This window comes from Sciurus carolinensis, chromosome 1 (genome assembly GCF_902686445.1).
Source record: "Sciurus carolinensis chromosome 1, mSciCar1.2, whole genome shotgun sequence".
Taxonomy (NCBI): domain Eukaryota; kingdom Metazoa; phylum Chordata; class Mammalia; order Rodentia; family Sciuridae; genus Sciurus; species Sciurus carolinensis.
Genome location: NC_062213.1, coordinates 96,850,581 through 96,871,292, shown reverse-complemented (window position 1 = coordinate 96,871,292; position 20,712 = coordinate 96,850,581). Strand labels below are relative to the sequence as shown.

The window sequence follows — 20,712 nt, the reverse complement described above, 5'->3', positions numbered from 1 at the left end:
TAATACTGCGTTTCCCCATCTATAAAATATGGCATAAAATGTGTTTCTGTCTGGGTCATTTTGATAATTCAATGAGATAATTTATTTTAAAATGTTTTGTATAGTGTAAAATGCTAAATATACATGAAACATATTTGCTTTTGGCAGTGCTATATTCACCCCCAAGAGGAGAAGTAGAGAAGAAAGCAGATGATTGGCTTGAGGAGCTGTCTGTTTGATGAGGGAAGTTGGTCACCAAAGCAAGTCACATCCAGGCTCAAGCAGAGGCCAGATGAGCTGGAAGGATGCATATGTAGGAATGTAGAGGGCAAGTCAGGGGAAGTGTTCAGGAGGAGGAATTGGAGGAATGAGGGACATGGAATAGCAGAGGAGAGGGATGGGGTAAGTTGCTGGTGGACAATGACTTAGGCAAACGCCAAGTCTAGAAGACAAAATATGTGGGGGACAGGAAGCTCAAGTAGCCTAGTGAATGTTGGACTGAAGGACAGTGAGGCAAACAGTCATCACAAATGGTCATCAGCACAGTAATACCACCCAATGCCACTGGTATTGTTCCTTGGGTCAGCCAGAGGGAGAGGAAATACCAGAGAGGGGAAGCTTTGCAATAGATCAGAAATACACTTAGGCTTGAATCAGGTTTGGGGAATCTTAGTCACTGCAAGATGTCCTGGCTTAAACTGCCTGGATAAAAAGTTTGGATTGAGCAATCCATCACTTAATCAGTCTTTCCCACAGTATCTCACCAACATTCTTTAGAGGTTTGTTCTGTTCAATTAGAAATTCAGGAGCTGTTACCACTGTAGAGTCTTAATTTCCCTGTAGGAAAACAGGGTTTATCAACCTCAGCATTTCTGATGTATGGGATCAGATAATTCTTTGTTATGGGATGACTGTCCTATGCATTGTAGGGTAATTAGCAACATCCCTGGATTCTAACTACTAGATATGAGAAGCTATGATGACCAAACGTGTCCTCAAATTGTCAAATGTTCTCTTTTGGGATGAGGGTGAGGGATAAGGGTACAGCACCTATTCCTCTCTCCTCCCTCACTGAGATTTGCTAACACAGAGGAAAGAAGTTCAAACCTTGCCCTCAGGGCACTCCATCCAATAGAGAATCAAGCCTTGTCCTTGCCTCTATCTCAACCAACTGCCACCCATTAAAAGTGAAAAGAACCCTTACTTTCTAAACTTCCTAATTTGTCGACTATGGAATGCCAGTAACAACGTGGAAAAATTATAAGGAGGACTTTCAACTGTCTTGAAAAATTGTAACACAGGACATTTTGACACAAAGAGAAGGGACTTGTATTGATGGTTGCTTAGTGAGGTTAATAGGTAAAAGGAGAACTGGTCAAAAACACACAGGGGCCCTGGGAGGGCCTTCAGTAAGTAGGTTCACACTGTTCATTCAGGTCCCCCACGAACATCAAGGAAGAATTGAGGATATGAAACACACCATGTAAGAATTCATTATGAATTAGAGTTAATGGTGTAAACATGAGTTGAGACAGTTTTGAGGGGTCAATTAAAAATGTGGAGAATCTGAAACTTGTTCAAGTCTGAGAATTTGGTCAGACAGAGTGTACAACAGGCTCTCCTAACCAAAAAAGTAATGATTAGTGAAAATCTGGCATCCCTGAAAACTGTTACATTTGTGTTCCTTTAATGACACTTATCTGAAATCCATAGTAATAAGGGTGTTTTGAAATTCAGAATATTTTTACTTCTTTAAGGAGAGCAATACAACAAATAGAATTAGTTACAGGTATACTTCAGAATCAGCCCTGTCCAACACAATGCTTGGAATTTGAACCCCAAAATTCTAGAGCCTCTTAGACAGCCATGGTGGACAGTTCAAGAAACCCCATCCCTCATCATCCCTATGACACCTGGCATCCTACCTCCTTGTGGAGGGCATTAATATTTCTACAACAGAACACAGGAACATTTGCAGTAGGTGACATGGTTTTGCCACCATATGAGTATTGGCAAAAATCAAAAAAAGCTCAATTTTTAGTGTTTTTTAGATTTAGAAATTGCAAATATGGGAGTGTGAATATGTAGTATCATTTGGGGAATTATTGGTCATCATTTTGTTTCATCTCATTCCCTACTGCTGATGCCCTCAGTTCCCAGATCTTCCCCAAAGTCATCTTCCATGTTAGGGCACAACTCTAAAGTAATTATTCTTCCCCTGCTAAATAAAACAGCAAACATACAGTGACAACAGTAAAATTAAACTAAAACCTTCAGTGGATATCTGGTGAACATTCAATAAGGCCCTAGCAATGGATTCCCCACAGACTGGATCCAGTCTTTCTTTCGACATGACTCTGGACCTCATTCTCTCCTCCCCACTCCATCACACAGGGTCTGTGTTCCAATCAGGCTGGACCACTCACAGCTCACCAAAGACTTCTGCACCCCTTGCCCCATGCATACTGTACCACGCCCACTCTCTCAATCCCACTATTCGCACAGATCTAGTCTTTTAAAGTCTATCTGACCAGACGTCTTTAACTTTTTTTCCATTTAGTTATTTTTAGCATGGGAAACTGGGGAAATAAACACAGAACATGTATATTACAATAATTCAAAATTTTCCAATTGAATGTGTTTATGTTTATATATGCCAGTTACATCATTTCATGCCACAGTTCAAAGCCATTCCGGTTACTGCTCTCCTCTCATTCCTTTAGACTTTTCCTAGGAAATTTCAAGCTCTTCTCATACTATAACTTAGGAACTCATGCCTCTCTTTAATCTTCTTTTCCTATACCCATTCTATATCTACCTTTGCAAAGTCAAACTCACTGAGATATGTAGAAGAAAAAAAAAAAAACGAGATGACATTTAGTTTAACAAGATCCACCTAGTTTTCAACTGTGGCTTTAAAAATTCCCAAGGTACCCTAAAAATTTGCCTCTATCTATCCATTCATCCATCCATTCATTTCCAGAATGTCAATACATGCCATGTATTATCTTTATTATCATGGCTACTTCTTCTTAACAATTTAATTAATTTGTTAATCCTGCAAAACTCATTTTTATTATTATATCCATTTAAAAGATCAAGAAGATGAAATTCAAGGAAGTTTAATACTTTGCTGACCTCTCTAGGGCCTCTTTTCTCAATCACTATGCTGTGCACACACACACACAGACTCTCACACCACAACTCAAAGATGTGGATTTTCACACCAAGCCATCAAGAACCAAAAGTCTAGATGGAAAAGTAGAGGACTCCAAGAGTGGTGCCATCCATTTCTGCCCATTCAAGTCTGCTCAAGCACTTTCTGAGTTGGGAGCATCTGACCTGAGCCCCATGTATGGAGCACCAGTCATTACCTGTCACAAGACAGTGTGGGTGTAAGGAAGCAGGTCCACCCATGCCTAGGCCCTGTCTCACATCTGGGGTAAAGCCCAAATCAGTATAAAAAGGCTCAAGGACAGAATATCTCTGTCCACTCACCTCCTAAGGTGTCCACATACTCCGTGCTTCCTGTGACCTGGTAAGTGTCCATTGGGAACAGGAGCAGGGACTTCTCCAAAGGGATCCTCAAAGCAGAACTGGAGGGGAGAGTAGACGGGGACCTGAGAAACCCAGAGTTGTAATTGGCAAGGAAGATGGAGGGCGAGAAATCAGGGGCAAATGGGAAGACTTGAGGAGCTATATGCTATAGTTTAAGAGAAATAAAATTGTTCTCTGCTTCTGAGTATGTTTCTTCGACATTAGAGAATAAAAATGCTTGCCACTGGAGTGTAAGGGAGTGAATTGTACAGTGGGTATATGATTTTGGAAATAGAGCCTTATCCATTTGTAGAAAAAATGTAATGAAGATGTTGGTGTTTAGAAGAAAGGATCAGAGACCCCTGTGACTCTGGTTAGACTCAGTGAGCAGATTGTTTTAAAAGAAATTTGGACTGAGGGTCAGAGAACATGGAAACAAAATCATGATGTTCTGGTGAATAGCACTGGCCAGTGAAGTCACTTCTTTGATTTCAGTTATAGATGGTGCTGATTGGGACACATTGAAAGTTGTTTGCAGTTACAGTTGTCCATATTCCTGCAAAACCAAAATGTTTTGGAAATTCTTCCAAGAGGAATGCTTTTTCTATTTTCTTAAAGAGTCTTTTAGTTCTAAACTGGTCCCTATGTTGGACATTTTCATAATTCTCATTGATTTGATGGAGTGGATATCGGACTGGAGTAAATTTATTTCCATGTCTTTCTTCCTACACTTCAGAGACTTTAATAGCGGATCACTTTCTTTGCATATTGGAGATTATATTGCTTGACAACCTCCAAAATAGGTTTGCAATGAAACTCTGAAAGAAAGCATCTAGTAAACATACAAAGTAATAAAAAATCAAGTGATTTTCTTGTGCGTGATCAAAAGATTTGCAGAATGAGTGAACTGGGAAGGAAGCAAAAAACTGGGTCTGACTTGTGTTTGTCTCTCCCTCAGCTCCTGAACACACACCTGCCAAGATGTCCTGCCAGCAGAGCCAGCAGCAGTGCCAGCCCCCTCCCAAGTGTACCCCCAAGTGCCCTCAGAAGTGCCCTGCCCCAAAGTGCCCCCCAAAGTGTCCCCCTAAGTGCCCTCCAGCCCCTTCCTGCTGCAGTGTCAGCTCTGGGGGTTGCTGTGGTTCCAGCTCTGGAGGCTGCTGTGGCTCCAGCTCTGGGGGCTGCTGTGGCTCCAGCTCTGGGGGTGGTGGCTGCTGCCTGAGCCACCACAGGTCCCGCAGGTCCCACCGCCACAGACAGAGCTCTGGCTGCTGCAGCCAGCCCTCAGGGGGCTCCAGCTGCTGTGGAGGGGGCAGCAGCCAGCAATCTGGAGGCTGCTGCTGAAGTGGACCCTGGTCCTAGATGAGCAGAATTAGGAGCATGAAAGGAACAGCTTCATCTTCTTTGAACCTGGGTGTATTGCTGAGAGAGTTTAGTAAAGACTTCAAACTGTGTGCTATGATATTCCTCTGACTTGGAATCCAGAAATTTGTGTCCTCTCACAAAACTCATCTCTGACCTCTGATCCCATCTCTGTAGCTGCTCTGGGGACCCCAAATTGTTCTTATGATATTCTTAGTTTTTATGCCATTCTTATGCAGTCCCCTATCTCAAGAAAACAATAAAACAATCTGCTCACTCTATTGTTCTAGAATGCTTTTCTCTTATTGGAGAATGTGCAGAGAAAGATGAGTATGTCTGGTCTTAGCTCTGTCTTCCTTATTGCCTCGTCCCAGCAGCAGCAGTGTCTGGTGTGGAGCCTACCAGAGTCCTATGAACAAAACTCTTTCAATTCCTGGTCCTCATAAGATCTGAAAGCACTGAGCGGTACAGTGCACTGGTCAGGAAACAGAAAATTTTGATGTTCACTTTAACAGGCAGAACTTTACACACTGTTAATTTGGCATTGGAAAATGGAGCAGGTCAATAAGAGACAAAAAGGCTTCTTGGAGGGAGTGACTTCGACTACTATCACCCACAGAGGGAGCATGCTGGAATTATTTAAACTTAGAAACTTGGAGGAGGGATCTCATGAAGCTGAAGCTTGAGACTCTGAGGAGTGGACCTCTCTCTCTAATGCAGGAGTCCGTGAGCTTGGAAGAGGATTCCCCTGTGGCTGGGACCCAGGCTTCTGGGAAGGCTTCTGTTTGGTACTGGTTCTAGGGTCCCTAAGAAGACACAACAAAGGGGCCTCTATGAAAACAGGTAACTAAGCAGTGTTGTTACTGGAATAAATGGTCTCTGCTAGGGTCAGGAGGTCAGGGTGGGGTGACATGGAGGCTGCTGTGACTCCAGCTTTGGGGGTGAAACACCCCAGGTCCAAGGAAGATATAAGGAAGTGAACAGGAAGCAGACAGGGAGTGTGCTTCTGCCTTCAGATAGCTTCTTTCTATGGGTGGACATTTGCAGTAAACAGTTGGCAACCCTGACATCATAAGGCAGGGTGTGGAAGGCAGGGTGTAAAGTTGGGCAACACTAACCTTCAAACCAGCACAAGGCAGGGACAGACAGTATCACACTGAGCAGTAACCACCTTCTTCCTAGTGCCCTCCTCTCTCCACATCTGCTCTCCCAAGGAATTTTAGCAAAAATGACAAAATGATTCCTTATAACCTATTCAGACTGTTATCCTCAAAGAGGGCCTGCACATGGGCCTCAAAGAGTTTCTGTTGCCACCACTGCCTGTATAAATAGAACCATTAATTACACACACATACACACACCAATCTTCACCTCTTCATCCTGGGTGTCAGGTGCTTGGAAATAATGTCCGGCTCTGGGAAAGGCACTCCCCCTCTGTGCTTCTGTCAGTCCTTCTTATCAACTAACTGGAAGTTTAGAGTCTGGAGGAATGTCAGCCTCAGTGAGCCTCCTCCATGTCCAGGAAGCTTGCCCAATATGTCTTCCACTTTCACATACTTTAACACTTTCATCCTCCAATGATGATTTCCCTGGGTTATCCTCTCTTGCTATTATCCTTCTTGCTTTTCCCCTCCTGGGACTGCCCCAGCTGCATTTCCTCTCTGCCCAATGACATGAGGTCCCTAAAGAAAGGGTCTTTCCAATTCATATAAATTGTGATCTTTGCAATACCTGAATCTCTCAGCACTAGGATCAGAGATACTCAAAGGACGCTGGCAGCATGTTAGACCCTGGGGGAAGGACTTCCAAGTTCAAGGGATAGTTTCTAATGTCACACTGAGGTCTTCCTTGAGACAAGAACTGGGCTTCTTCCCTCATCCTGGGGACTCCCTAGGGTAGGGGAAACTGTGCCTGAATTTAAGGGACTTCTCAAGGGAAGACAGGAAATCTCACAGTACTCCCTCTAGTGGGAACAGCATCATCTCTTCTTTCCTGCTTTTTTCCAAGTTCCAAGGACCTGAGATACTTAAGTGGGGACTCCAATACCTGGAAACTAAAAAATATGCTATTGAATGATACATGGATAACAGAAGACATTCAGAGAGAGATAAAAAGATTCTTAAAGGTAAATGAGAACACGGATGCAACATATCAAAATCTCTGGGATGTTATGGAAGCAGTACTAAGAGGAAAATTCATTGCATGGAGTGCATTCAATAAAAGAAGGAAAAGTCAACAAATAAATGACCTAACATTACAGCTCAAAGCCCTAGAAAAAGAAGAACAGATCGACACCAAAGGTCATAGAAGACAGGAAATAATTAAAATCAGATCTGAAATCAATGAAATTGAAACAAAAGAAATAATTCACAAAATTGACAAAACAAAAAGTTGGTTATTTGAAAAAATAAACAAAATTTTAAACCCTTAGCTACACTAAACAAAGAGAAGTAGAGAGGAGAAACCTCAAATTACTAAAATTTGTGATGAAAAAGGAAATATCATGACAGACACTATTGAAATACAAAACATAATTACAAGATAATTCAAAAATCTATACTCCAATGAAATAGAAAATCTCTAAGACATCAACAGATTTCTAGAGGCATATGATCCACACAAACTGAATCAGGAGGACATACACAATTTAAACAGATCAATTTCAAGCAATGAAATAGAAGAAGCCACCAAAAGTCTACCAACCAAGAAAAGTCTGGGACCAGATGGATTCTCAGCTGAGTTCTACAAGACTTTCAAAGAAGAACTCATTCCAATATTTCTCAAAGTATTCCATGAAATAAAAAAGGAGGGAACCCTTCCAAACTTATTCTATGAAGCTAATATCACCCTGTTACCAAAACCAGACAAAGACACATCAAGGAATGAAAACTTCAGACCAATATCCCATACATAGATGCAAAAATTCTTAACAAAATTCTAACAAATTTCATACAAAAACATCTTAAAAAGATAGTGCACCATGATCAAGTGGGTTTCATCCCAGGGATGCAAGGTTGGTTCAATGTAATTCACAGACTTAAAGTTAAGAATCATATGATTATTTCAATAGATGCAGAAAAAGCATTAGATAAAATACAGCATCCCTTCATGCTCAAAACACTAGAAAAAATAGGGATAGTAGGAACATATCTCAACATTGTAAAGGTTATCTATGCTAAACCCACAGTCAACATTATTCTAAATGGAGAAAAACTGAAAGCATTTCCACTAAAAACTGGAACAAGGCAGAGATGCCCTCTTTCACCACTTTTATTCAATATCTTCCTTGAAACTCTAGCCAGAGCAATTAGACATATAAAAGAAATTAAAGGGATATGAATAGCAAAAGAAGAACTCAAACTAACACTATCTGCAGATGACATGATTTAGAGGATCCAAAAACTTCCACCAGAAAACTTCTAGAACTCATAACTTAATTCAGAAAAGTAGTAGGATGCAAAATCAACTCTCATAAATCTAATGCATTTTTATTCATAAGTGATGAATCCGCTGAAAGAGAAATTAGGAAAACTACCCCATTCACAATAACCTCAAAAAAAAAAAAAAAAACCTTGAGAATCAATCTTACAAAACAGGTGAAAGACCTCTACTTTTTTTTTTTTTTTTTTTTTTTTTTGGTGCTGGGGATTGAACCCAGGGTCTTGTGCATGTAAGGTGAGCACTCTACCAAGTGAGCTATATCCCCAGCCCCAAAAGACCTCTACAATGAAACTACAGAATGCTAAAGAAAGAAATTAAAGAAAATCTTAGAAGATGGAAAGATTTCCCAAGTTCTTGGATAGGCAGAATTAATATTGTCAAAATGGCCATACTACTGAAAGTGCTATACAAATTCAATGCAATTCCAATTAAAATCCCAATGATGTACCTTACAGAAACAGAGCAAGCAATCATGAAATTCATTTGGAAGAATAAGAGATCCAGAATAGCTAAAGGAATCCTTATCAGGAAGAGTGAAGCAGGTGGCATCACAATACCAGAACTTCAACTACACTCACAGAGCAATAGTAACAAAAACGGCATGGTATTGGCACCAAAATAGACAAGTGGATCAATGGTACAGAATAGAGGACACAGAGACAAATCCACATAAATAAAGTTACCTCATACTAGACAAAAGTGCCAAAAACATACAATGGAGAAAAGATAGCCTCTTCGACAAATGATGCTGGGAAAACTGGAAATCTATATGCAGCAAATTGAAATTAAACCCCTATCTCTCACCCTGCACAAAGCTCAACTCAAAATGGATCAAGAACCTAGAAATTAGAACAGAGACCTTGCACCTAATAGAAGAAAAAGTAAGTCCAAATCTTCATCATATCAGCTTAGGACCAGACTTCCTTAACACGACTCCAAAAGCACAAGAAATAAAAGCAGGAATCAATAACTGGGACAGATTCAAACTAAACAGATTTTTATCAGCAAAGAAAACAATCAACAATGTGAAGAGAGAGCCTACAGAATGGGAGAAAATCTTTGCCATGCACACTCCAGAGAGTACTAATCTCCAGAATTTATAAAGAACTCAAAATCTTTACACCAAGGATACAAATAACCCAATCAATAAATGGGATAAAGGAAATGATCAAACACTGCACAGAAGAAGATCTATAAACAATCAACAGATATATGAAAAAATATTCAACATCTCTAGTAATAAGAGAAATGCAAGTCAAAACTACCTAAGATTTCATCTCACCCCAATTAGAATGTCTGTTATCAACAATACAAGCAACAATAGGTGTTGGTGATGATGTGGGGGAAAAGGTACACTCATACATTGCTGGTGGGGTTGAAAATTTGTGCAGCCACTCTGGAAAGCAGTATGGAGATTCCTTAGAAAACTTGGAATGGAATCACCATTTGACCCAGCTATCCCACTCCTTGGCTTATACCCAAAGTATTTAAAATCAGCATACTACAGTGACGCAGCTACATAAATGTTTACAGCAGCTCAATTCACAATAACTAGATTGTGGAATCAACCTAGATGCCCTTCCATAGATGAATGGATAAAAAAACTGTGGTATATATCACAATGGAATATTATTCAGTCATAAAGAAGAATAAAATTATGGAATTTCAGGTAAATGGATGGAATTGGAGAATATCATGCTAAGTGAAATAAGTTAATCCCCAAAAAACAAAGGCTGAGTGATTTCTCTGATAAGTGGATGATGATATATAATGAAGGAGGGAGGGGGTAAGGCAAGAATGGTGATGGATTATGCAGAGGAAAATGAGGGGTGGGGAGGAGGTGGGAGAAGGGAAGATAATAGATTGAGACAAACATCATTACCCTATGTACAAGTACGCAAACAGTGTGACTTTACTTTGTGTACAACTGGAGAAACAAAAGTTGTACTCCATTTGTGTACAATGAACCAAAAATTTTTAAAAAAGGAAAAAAAAACAGAATTTTAAATTTAATTATTTAATTCAAAGAAAATTTTAAATTAAAATATTTTGTTTTAATAATTTTTACATTAAAATATTTATAATTTATTGAGAAATTCATATTTAAAGAGCATAAATATTTATCTAATGAATAATTTCTTTCTGATCACCCAGCTAAGAGGTAAAGAATTTCATACATTTAATACCTACCTTCTTCTGAGTTTGGATCCAAATGTTCCTACTGATTCTTTAAAATATATACTACAGTTTACATATTCTCACCTTAAACATTACATACTTAGTGCACCCTTATGCAAACTTGCTTCCCTATTACAGAAACATTAATGAGTTATTCATGTAAATCTGTATGGCTTAGTTCAATTATTAATGCTGTATAATATTGCCCCTTACAGTCATTCTGGTATGTATTTAAGCAGTTTCTTTTTAATGAATATTTATGTTCTTTCCAACTGTCCTATAATTCTAGACGCCATTATTAAAAGTTCTTTACATATTGTCCATTGTAGGACAGCATGTCTAGGATATGCTGAGGAATTATACCATGGTATATTGGACATGCTGTGGTTTAACTTTTCAATGTAGTATCACATTGATCTTCAACTTGCATTCCCTCCATTAGTGTAAAAAAGTTCCTGTTGCTTCCCATTCTGGCAAAATATTGTGATATCAGATGTCTACATAATAGTCAAAAAATGAATGTGAAATACTATCTCACTGCTGCTTTATCATTTTCCTGAATATAGTGGTTCATCTTAAAATATAGCTTTTGTGTATATTTCTATTTATTTAAAATAGTATCTTAAATTTTTCATCTTCTGTTATTTTCTGAGTGATGAAAAAATATTGATCTCATAAGGTTTCTTCTAATTTGCTACTGGGGACATTCTTTTTTAAATATTTTAATTTTTATTTATACATGACAGTAGAATACATTAAGGCAGAATATACTTGCATGAAGTATAACTTATTCTATTTAGGTTCCCACTCTTGTGAGCTTACACGATGTGGAGTTACCCTGGTCGTGTATACAAATACAAGACTAGGAAAGTTATGTCCAATTGATTCTAGTGTCTTTCCCATTCTCCTCTGTCCTCCCTTCCCTTTATTTTCCTTTGTTTAGTCCAGTGGGTTCCTATTATTCTCCTCCCCAACTTCCCTTGTTTGGAGTTAGACTCCACAAATCAGAGAGAACATTTGGCCTTTGGATTTTTGGGGTTGGCTTATTTCACTTAGTATATTTTCCAGTTCCATCCATTTACTGGCATTAGACTAGAGACACTCTACTTACTAGAAGAAAAAGTAAACCCAACTCTCCAACATGTTGACTTGGGAACCAAACTCCTTAACAAGACTCCTAAAGTGCAAGAAGTAAAATTAAGAATCAATAAATGGGATGGTATCAAACTGAAAAGCTTCTTCACAGCCAAATAAACAATCGAGAACGTGTACAGAGATCCTGTAGATTGGGAAAAAATTTTCACCACCAATACCTCAGATAAGGCATTAATTTCCAGGATATACAAAGAACTCAAACAACACCAGAAAAATAAACAGCCCAGTCAATAAATGGGCAAAAGAACTGAACAAACACTTCACAGAAAAAGAAATATGAATGGTCAAAAATAAATGAAAAAATGTACAACATCTCTCACAATTAGAGAAATACAAAACTATACTGAGACTCCATCTTGCTTGAGTCAGAATGGCAATTATAAATAATACAAGTAACATTTTTATGCATACATTCTTTCCTTAATATTCCCTTAGCTCCTTAGGTTAAATTCCAAGATTTTCAAATAATTTAAAAAAGCATGTTCATTTTACATTTCCACACCACAAGCTATGTGTTGAATGAATGAATCATCACATTGTTATTCAGAATAATTATGCCAATTTATTTTCACACCAGGGAAGTACGAGAGTACCCAGTTGCACAATCCTCTTCAACATTGAAGGTTTTTTCTGGTCTTTTAAAATTTAAAAAAAAATGACAGTTATTTGTACACATTTCGGAGACACAATGGGATGTTTTGATTCATGTATACATTAAGTGATGAACACTCAGAGTAATTAGCATGTTCTTCACCTTAAATGTATCATTTCTTTATGATGAGAAAATTCAAATTTCTCTCTTCTAATTATTTTGAGATATACAATGGATTATTGTTAATTTCGCCCTGCTGTGCCATAGAACACCAGAACTTATATCTCCTGTCCACTGAATTGTCTCTAGGCATTTGATCCTTGCAATCTGATATAAATAAATAAATTGGATAGACACCATATGCCAGAAAAACATTTTCTTATGCTTTCTCATCTTTGATAATTAGCAATGTTGATGACACTTCCAGTCATTCTTTCAGCCATTCATATTTCTTTTTAGTGTGGCCACTGCTGCTTACTGTCACTGACTATTCTTTTCACTGGTGGACTTGTATATTTCCTACTGATCTGTAAGAGCTGAATTTTTACATGCCTACACGAACATGTTGTGATTTCCACTAGCTGATTATTTGACTTTTTGTCTTATTTATGCTGCTATTTGCTCTATAGATTTTTAAGTTTTTAAAAATACGCTTACCAATTTTTTCTTTTTTATTTCCTTTTCCTTTATTCACTCATAATAATTTCTTTCTCCATGAATTAGAAGTCATGCTGCAGGACTCAGGGAGCAGAGGGAAATCCAGGCAATTTGAACTACTTCCAATGGATCTCAACCATTTATAATCCAGATATTATAAAAGACATGAGGCAGATTATAAAAGACATGAGGCACATGCCCTTGATGAACAGGTGACCTTGAAAACAAATCACCTGTCAATATATTTTTTTTCTGTTTTAATGTTAATAGACTTTTAACTTAAACCTACTAAACAAGGCTTAGAAATGAGTTCTCATGATATCACAACCACGCAGCTGATTTATCACCTGTGTTCAAGTCAAATTAATTGGCAGTTGGGTGTTGTCCTGACTGGAGGCAGAGACATGGCTCAATGGCATCTCAGATCCATTATCCCAGGGATCAGTGAGCTGGGCTTCTGAGTAGTATTACCTGTGTAGGCCAAGGGATCAATATCCTGGCCTCTCCTTCCATAACTAAGCTCTTCGGAACCATCTGAGAAGAAACATCATCCTTGAGTAATACAGAGGTGGATCGCTGTAGGATATGGCACCACCTCTCCCTGTGCATGCCTTAGGGTCAGTCTCATACATTATTGCCTTAAGTCACATGGAAAATTGTTTGCAAATTCTCAGGTGCTAAGAATGCTAGTGAAATGACTGTATGTATAACCTTGTTCTAAAAATTGATGGGGGTTACAAACATAATACATTTAGACTCCACTCTAAAGAAATATTCAATATAGTTTCAGAATATGCCACATAAAACACAGGTGAGACAGGGAGTAGTTTATTCAAAGAACAGTTAACAGGCCACATCAACTTAAAAAAAGGGTTTCATCTCTTAAGAAGGTACAGAAAAATCTACAGAAAGAGAATAGGGTCAGAATGCCCAGGTCCTTGAATGCAATGAATAGGTGTTTATGTTTATTCTGAGCCAGTGAAAGCCTTTGAGAAGACTTCAGTTAATGGTAGCTTGACTATACAAATGATCATCCAAAGAGAGACACATTTGAGATAGAAAATAATATTTATAATAACATTTGCTAGGACAAAGCCATAATCCAAAACTGTCATCCTATTAAATTGTCATAGGTAATTATTTCTAGAAGAATGCTAATGAAGTAGAGCTGGAGGGAAAAACCAGAAGGTGGGAGGCAGAGAAAGTCAATCAAGTATGTATACACACATACACCCACAAGCCCACTATAATATATTTAAGTGCATATGTTTATATAATCACAATTAATCTCTCACTATATTATTTGCACACCTCAACACTGAAATTTCTACACTGAAATTTCAAATATGTATAAAAACATGTATATTTTGCAACTACGTGTGAACTGGTTTCACTCTTCCCATTACGAGCTACGTATTATTAATGCATCATATTGTTCCAGGCTTCAGAGAACTTTAGATTCTCCCTGAGTATTTCTGCCACTGACAGGAGGAAAGAGTTTTTCCTTGCCTGACAGGGTCCATTGATGTTGATGTAAACATAGAAATTGCGGGTGTAAGTGTCTCCAATTGTCTGGGAAGGAAGATCTCCTTAGTAGCATGGGCACATTAAGGTAACTTCTGACCTCAGTGCCCAAATTAATATGGATTGACTTGTGGATGAAGCCCCCCTAAATAGGATGGCCACCATGACAGTTCTGGAGAGGACCATCTAAAGTAAAAAAATCCCTTGAAGTAGTTGAACACCTGATTGGCAAAGAGTACAGAAGGGGGTCCCAGTTCTGGTAAACAAAAAACAGTAATAAAATTGCGGGCAGCATTGTCTCCTGTGTTGTTCTCTACTTGGAGACAGCCCACGATCTCCCTTGAGAGTGTTTTTTGCTTAAGCTTCATTTTTATTTTACTTTTTTTTCACCTCTCTTTCACTTCTAATGAAGTTCTCTTGCATGACTTTTGGTGCATAACTTTAAATTTTCTTTAGTCAGAACACAAGAGCTAAGGTTTGGAGTTTCAGTTCCCCACTTTCCTGTGACAACAGTCCAAAAATTAAAACTAAGCAAACTTGAATCTGGCATCTGCCCAAGATTATGAGGCAGAAGATTATATATAAATTGTCTATGACCAAGACTGTTTGTTTCTAAAAAGGCCAGTTCCTACCAAGAAGTATCTGTCCTGAACCCAGTGGAGGGAGGCAGATGAGAAGCATCTGTCATCATCAGTCACAGAACCCATGCATGTGTCAGTAGGCAGGTCTTCCATGCCCAGGCTCTGTCTCACACACTGGGGCAGAGCCCAAGACCAGGATAAAAGGGCCACAGGAGCAGAGCACCTCCATCTACTCATCTCCTGAGGTGCTCACAGACCCTGCACTGCCTGGGACCTTGGTAAGTGTCCACTGGGAAAAGGGATAGAGGCTTCCCAAGAAGGATGCTCAGACAAGAGCAGGAGGATATCTGGGAAGGGCCTTGAAAGTTGGAGGCCATACTGCCAGGGAAGGAAAGATTAGCATAGACTGACAGATGGGGGGCAACAGGGACCAATACAAGGCATGAGGGACAACTGAATGGCTGTGCCTTGGGCTCTGGAGACAACAAGCTGCTCCACTTGTGCCAGTGTTAGAAGGGGATCCAACTTCTGGAAATGCAGCCCTGTCTCAGCAAAGAAAGAACTGAAACCAGGACAGGATATCGGCTGCTTTGGCTCAGGAAACACACATAGCCATGGGTCTGGTATTTTCTCACTCACTTCCAACTTGATTAGGGGACCACACCTGAGACTTGCCAGGCCAATCTGTCATCATGAGCAGGTGGTGAGCAGAGGACACCTGAGCTCCAACCTGATGTGAGGGACTAGAGTTCAGGTCTCATGCATGTAGGAAATGATGGGCTTATCATCTCTTCATTAATGGAGTGGCTGAGTGAGCTGATAATTTTTAAGAACCTTTGCAATACTGACCTACAGAGGAAAATCATCTTGCAAGTCATGACAAGAGGGAATGATTGCTTTTCCCTTTTAAAATTTTTTTTTTCTGTAATGACCCTTAAATAGGCAATTCCAGGGTTTGGAGACATTTGCAATAATTTTCTCCTTTATATATAAATCTTTGACTCATGGACATGTTTTATAAAATCATTTGGTCTTAGTTGACTACACTGGTACATTATTCTGACTTAAAAGGGTATCCTGAACTTCCATAGAGAGGATGAGGATGATGATGGTGGTAGTGATATGAGAGAATGGAGTATGAGAAGTAAAACTGGAGATGCTGTTTCTATGATTCTAAACAATGCTAAGAGGATCAGAGTGGGCAGGTGGCCTCTGTGTCCTGGGTCTGACTTTTGTTTGTCTCTCCTTCAGCTCCTGAACACACACCTGCCAAGATGTCCTGCCAGCAGAGCCAGCAGCAATGCCAACCCCCTCCCAAGTGTACCCCCAAGTGCCCTCAGAAGTGCCCTGCCCCAAAGTGTCCACCAAAGTGTCCCCCTAAGTGCCCTCCAGCCCCTTCCTGCTGCAGTGTCAGCTCTGGAGGCTGCTGTGGCTCCAGCTCTGGAGGTGGCTGTGGCTCCAGCTCTGGGGGCTGCTGTGGCTCCAGCTCTGGGGGTGGTGGCTGCTGCCTGAGCCACCACAGGCCCCACAGGTCCCACCGCCACAGACAGAGCTCTGGCTGCTGCAGCCAGCCCTCAGGGGGCTCCAGCTGCTGTGGAGGGGGCAGCAGCCAGCAATCTGGAGGCTGCTGCTGAAGTGCCCTTGACTTCCTCTCTCTTCTGAGGCTGCAGGAGTGACTGAGAGGTTTATGTGAAAGTTTGAGCTCTTGTCTGGAGCATCTTTCTACCCTGGTGTGCAGAAGTCAAAATGTTTCTCCTACAATGCATCAGAGACCTCCTTCCCTATTTCCACGGTGCTCTGGCAACTTAATCCACTAATCTAATTCTGGCACAGATTCTGTCATTGTATTCTCTTGCATAAACTTAAATGATAAACTCTGGAATCTGCTCTCCATCTGACTATGAGATTGATTTTTTTTTTTCCTGCTTATGTTGCCATTGTTCATTCCCCTTTGTCTTTTCCTGGTGGCTACTTAGGCCTCTCTGAACAGGATGAAACAGACTGAAATTAAGAGCCCCTCCAAAATTGAAGACTAGTTCCTCATGGTGAGAGTAAATGCAGTGGGGATGCTGCCCTGGCCTGGGAAGCCAAGAATGCCTGGAGTGGAGATCAACCCCTGCCCACACCTGCCTAGCGCAGGTTGACTACATCTGCCCATATATATGAAAAAAAGAAAGAAAGGAAGGAAGGAAGGAAGGGAGGGAGGGAGAGGGAGAGAAAGAGAGAGAGAGAGAGAGAGAGAGAGAGAAAGAAAGAAAAAAGAAAAAAAGAAAAAATATATAGGCAGATTAAGTCATATATAATATATATATTATGTATACAAATGCCCATATGTAGACTATTTTCATATATTATATATAGTTATATATTTTTATATAATTATATAATTATAGTTATATAGTTGTTATATATAAAATTATATACTTATAATTATATATAATATATAGAGAATATATTTATACTTATATATAAATCTGCCCCTGTGTATGTATATATAAAAAGAGAAGAAGTTGCAAAGTGGGACAAAAAACAGAATAATATATTATGAAATCGCTATTACAAAATTAAATCACAATGCTGTATAATGTATGCACAGTAAAATTCTCAATATCTAGATATATTTTAATACATTACCCATTTTGCAACTTCTTTTTCAGGGGGTGGGTACCAAGGATTGAACTCAGAGCCACTAAGCCACATCCCTTGCCTTATTTTGTACTTTATTTAGAGAAATGGTCTCACTGAGTTGCTTAGCAACTTGCTGTTGCTAAGGCTGACTTTGAACTTGCAGTCCTCCTGTCTCAGTCTCCTGAGCTGCTGGAATTACAGGTGTGCACCACCACACCTGACTGCAACTTTTTCTCTTTTAAAAGCTTTTCTCAACCCAAAATCCCCTGAGGATGCAAATTTTAAAACAAAAACTTTCTTCTATCTTTCCTCAAAGCTGACTTAATAAAACTTATTTTTTCACCAATTGGACTTCTGACTTGTGGAGTACAGAACAGTATATCCTAACCTCAACCCCAGGGAGCTAATAGTTCAACCCAGTAGGGAAAGGATGACATCAGGAGTCAGAAGCAAAAAGTTTTTTGCCTTTTGCCTTTTCCTCCTAAGGTGGGGGGCGAGACCCGGGGCCCAGGGTTACGCCACATGCATCCAAGATGGCGACTGGCAGAAAGCCAAAGGGCGTGCTGTATGCGCCTTGAGAAAAACAGGAAGCGTTTACCATTGTCTGTATGATAATTAGTTCAGCCGCCTAGCGCGCATGGACAGATATATCTCATATGTATGCTTGAGCTCATGATCACTTGACCTTTAATAGGATTGGATGGACATATCTGATTACAATTGCTTATGCATGAGACTGCTTATATATCGAGGGTATTATACGAATAAAGCGGAAGCTGCTTCATGAACCTCTGAAGAGTACGTGTCGTTTGTCCCGCTGGTGACCAGCGGCAAGTGGTGGCAAGCGGCACCTAATTCTGTGTTTGGCTTTTAAAGCAAAGCACCACAGTACTAGTAAGATATATTGCTCGTTTAACTTATAGTTTCCATCAGATCTCACTCTGTCATTTGGGTATAAGCAGAAAACAGACATGTCTGCCCATTTTCCCATCACCTGAGTGTCCCATACTCCACTCCTTCACCTGATCAAATTTAACCTGACTCCTTCACTGAAATCCTATGTACACACATACTCAACATGAAATCTCTATTACAAAATTAAATGCTGTATAATTTATGCATAGTAAAATTCTCAATATCTAAACATAAAATTTAATGAGTTTTGCCAAATATGTACAGTCATGTAACCACAAGTGCTATCGACACACTGTAAATGTAGCTGACAATTTAATAGTTATTATTTGAGAAAGTTTTTAAAAACCATCACAAGTCCACAATACATTAATGAAAACGTAGATATGTTTAACCTCATTATAATTAAATTCTAAGTGGCAGAAAGTATCATTAAAATTATAGAAAGATAAAAATTTAATTTGGAAAAGGGTTAATACAAATAAGAGGATATTGACTTATATTAACAATATAAGTTATATTAACCCTCTCATTTATAATAAGACTCATGTAAATTAGTAAACAAGGAAACATTTCTATAAAACAATGGGCAAAACTCATGAATATTCAATTTTAAAATACAAAATAGAAGAAAAAAATTAGTAGCCACATTACACTATAAAACCTAACCTCATTAATAAAAGATAAATGTAACTGATCTTTCAGAGAGAACTATTGGTTTGTAACACATTGGCAAAGATTAAAAAGCTCAGAAAACACTGTTGGTGAGTGTATGAGGAAGTGATTACTTTTCTTCACAATTAGAAATGTAAATTGTTATAATCATTCATGTAAGAAAGTTGAATAATTCATTTATTATCCAGCAAAAATTATTTGGGATAGATGAATTACAGTTTAAAATGAACTTATTATTTTCTATAAATTTGTTCTAGTATTAGTCACATGACATAAAAATTTAACAATGAAAGAATAGGTAAGTAAGAATGGTCACTGTAGTAATGACATCAGCAAGAGGGTGGAATGGGGCACTCCATGCTCCAACTCCACCACAACACGGAATAAACAAGAACGTGCACACCAAAAAGGCTTAATGAAACTTAAGGGGTTAGTAACGAAACTGCAGCAAACAAGCGAACCTCTAACCAGGAAAGAAACAACACTCGAACAGAAGATATATCATGGTACTCACCCACTGCACTACCCCATCAGAGGCATGATATGGTGCAGGCAGGGGACGGCTGTCAATTCCCTGGTCCTCCCTTGGAATAAAAGGAAAAGTCTGGCACTTATATTCAGCACTCTGGTTATTAGGGAACTGCCTAGGCCTTCTTCTTCTTCTTCTTCTTCTTTTTTTTTTTTTTTTTAACCTGACCTGACTTTAGATCACTAATGGGACAGTGGCATAGTTGCAATATGACATTCAAGGCTGTGGAAAGCCACAGCCCCACTATGGCATGAAAGCCTCAGGAGAGGGCAGACTGTGGATGCCTTAGGGCAAGAGGTTAGGAGCTAAGGAATACAACAGGCCAAGCCTCCAAGAAGAGGCAGGAACAAAACTCTCAGGGAAATTAAGATATTTTAAAACAGTAGAGAGAACTGGAACAAACACACCCAGGGAAGACATATCCCCAGAAAAGGTTGGAAAGAACCCAGAGCCTTCAGACATGCTGAACAGAGAAGGTATCCCTGCTCCACAGAACCAGTTTCCAAAGATTGAAAAGCATTCAAATGTGCATTCTGTTATGAGGTGCAACTTAAGAACAGACCGATCACCACTGAGAAGTCCAAATTTGAGAATCTTTATTAAGCTGGCCGCCTAACTGTCTCACACAATGCCCCAAAAAATGGCTTTTGGGAGAACAACTGTGACCATAGGGTTGTAGGGGTTCTTATACCAAAAATCACATAAGTGTCTGTTGCTATGATTCAAAATTACACATTAACATCATGAGATCATCGACAGAGGGGGAAGTAGGTTAAAATGACCCTTATCTAGGTACAAACTAAAGAATGGTTACTAATGATACCGCCGTTTACCGGTGACGAGTTCTGCTCCTTCTAATGTTGAAGATTGAACACTAGAGAAGCACGCCAAGGCAAGCATATTAAGCAGGTTTTATTTAAAGGTAATAATACAGACTTCTCCCGGCAGGAAGAAGGGGGCCATGG

The 20,712-nt window shown here is 39.3% G+C and overlaps 1 long non-coding RNA gene across 1 annotated transcript; it reads left to right on the top strand.

Annotated features, from left to right (window-relative positions):
• The first annotated feature begins 15,067 nt into the window (after positions 1–15,067).
• Positions 15,068–16,896, top strand: LOC124975902 (uncharacterized). The gene is made up of 2 exons (XR_007106930.1): positions 15,068–15,281; positions 16,255–16,896. It is a non-coding gene; the product is annotated as an uncharacterized LOC124975902 (long non-coding RNA).
• The last annotated feature ends 3,816 nt before the right edge of the window (positions 16,897–20,712 follow it).